The sequence below is a fragment of the Rhinopithecus bieti genome, unplaced genomic scaffold (genome assembly GCF_001698545.2).
Source record: "Rhinopithecus bieti isolate Rb0 unplaced genomic scaffold, ASM169854v2 scaffold_15776, whole genome shotgun sequence".
Lineage (NCBI taxonomy): Eukaryota > Metazoa > Chordata > Mammalia > Primates > Cercopithecidae > Rhinopithecus > Rhinopithecus bieti.
Window position 1 is genome coordinate 1947262 of NW_016808836.1, and position 2023 is coordinate 1949284.

The window sequence follows — 2023 nt, forward strand, 5'->3', positions numbered from 1 at the left end:
TTTTTTTTTTTTTTTTTTTTTGACGGAGCCTCGCTCTGTCGTCGCCCAGACTGGAGTGCAGTGGCGCGATCTCGGCTTACTGCAAGCTCTGCCTGCCGGGTTCACGCCATTCTTCTGCTTCAACCTCCCGAGCAGCTGAGACTACAGGCACCCACCACCACGCCAGGCTAATTTTTGTTGTTGTTGTATTTTTAGTAGAGACAGGGTTTCACCGTGTCAGCCAGGATGGTCTCGATCTCCTGACCTCGTGATCCGCCCGCCTCGGCCTCTCAAAGTGCTGGGATTACAGGCGTGAGACACAGTGCCCGGCAGGAACTTCTATATTCTGAAATCAAAAACGCATGTCTTAAACAAATACAAAGCACAAACTCACCCTTGACTTAAGTGTGCAGCAATAATGCTCTCATCCTCCTCCCGGTCCTTCTTTTGGATACTGGTACGACTGGGAAAGGATACGGCAAGCGTGAGACTCTAGGCTTTTCTTGGAGCGCAGACTAAGTTTGAAAGTACCCTCCATGGCCACAACTGCCCTCACTTCGTACGAAATGAGGAAATAAAAGGAGGAGGAATCGGTCCGAATTCGAAGCTGGTTCCTGGGGACAGATATCTGAAGGGATGCTGGGTTCTGAACATGTAGCTGCCCTCCTGGGGGACTCTCAAGAGACACTTCCAGCTCTCAAATTCCCACCCCGAGTCCAGATCTGCGCCTTCTTATGCAAAACTTCATTCTCGGCTCAATATCCGACCTCCCTACTGGGGCAATTCCTCTGCTGCAGCCTCCGCAGCTTTGAAGGGGAAAGACGGAGGAAGCAGCAGGAGCCTAGTACCACTGGCACAGTGACACTCACACAGCCCCAGCAAAACGCACTGCGTCCACAAGCCCTCCCGGTCCTGTGCACAGGGCCTCACGCACACACTCACACAGTCCCTTCCGTCACTCAAGATCACACAATCCCCGTCGTCTGATGCCCGCGCACACGCACGCCTAGGGATCTGGCAGATTCCGTCTGCGCTCCGGGTTCCTCTGAGCGCCTCGCTCTCGCCCACCCGCACTGCCGGGTCGGTCAGGTTCGAGTCCCAGCCCACGAAGACCTCCCGCAGCCACCAATTTCTTCTTAGGACGTGAAGACCTTACCCAGCTACGTCGTCAACCCCTGGAGGCCGGAAGTGGAACTGTTAATTCCGGTGCGGTGGCCTCTGGGAAATGCAGTCCTGAGCAGAAAGCGCCTCAGAAGCCTTGGGCTCTAGTCTGTTCAGTTTGATCCCAGCATACACTGGAGGCTCCTAAGGGAGCCGAGCCTAATGGATTTGTGGGAGTTCCAGACCGTGGGGTGCAGAGGTTGTGGCCCCGGGCGAGGATCCCCATCTGAGAGAAGCGTTGCTCTTCTCGGTGAGTCAGTGTAAATTACCTTTTCTCTCCATGCAGAAGAATGCAAATAAGCAGAACTTTTAAAGAAGAATTTAAAGTAAAATTACGTCAAAATGTAGCTGCTTTGACCTCTTTCGTCTCAGATCCCAGCATAGGCTTCCACTTTGTGCTGTTTGAAGGGACTTAGGATAAATTTGAAAAACTTGAACTAAAGAAATGGTTGGAAAGGCCGGGCGCGGTGGCTCACGCCTGTAATCCCCAGCACTTTGGGAGACCGAGGCGGGCAGATCACGAGGTCAGGAGTTCGAGACCATCCTGGCCAACATGGTGAAACCTCGTCTCTACTAAAAATACAAAAATTAGCCGGGCGTGGTGGCGTGTGCCTGTAGTCCCAGCTACTCGGGGGGCTGAGGCAGGAGAATTGCTTGAACCCGGGAGGCAGAGGTTGCAGTGAGCTGAGATCACGCCACTGCACTCCAGCCTGGCCACATAGCGAGACTCCGTCTCAAAAAAAAAAAAAAAAAAAAAAAAAAAAAAATGGTTGGTTTTACTAGAAGAGGAAGTGTGGTTTACATGAGAGATTTCAGAATCAAATATACTTGATTCTTAAAGACAATCTTCCTGTTATCTGGAGAGAAAAACGTGATTCAGGAC

General features: G+C 51.8%; 1 protein-coding gene across 8 annotated transcripts in view; it reads right to left on the bottom strand.

The window, feature by feature from the left end:
* ZNF780B (zinc finger protein 780B) overlaps nucleotides 1-1446 on the bottom strand; it is a 21061-nt gene extending 19615 nt beyond the window's left edge. For 2 of the 8 annotated variants that reach the window (XM_017887474.1, XM_017887467.1), the window contains exons 1-2: nucleotides 922-1127; nucleotides 374-442 (exon numbers count right to left, since the gene is read on the bottom strand). The gene's annotated coding sequence lies outside the window, so the exon portion shown is untranslated. Of the gene's footprint in view, nucleotides 1-244; nucleotides 326-373; nucleotides 443-913 lie in introns of all 8 variants that reach the window. The other 6 variants (XM_017887473.1, XM_017887469.1, XM_017887471.1 and 3 more) reach the window with 6 other exon arrangements.
* Between the last annotated feature and the right edge of the window lie 577 nt (nucleotides 1447-2023).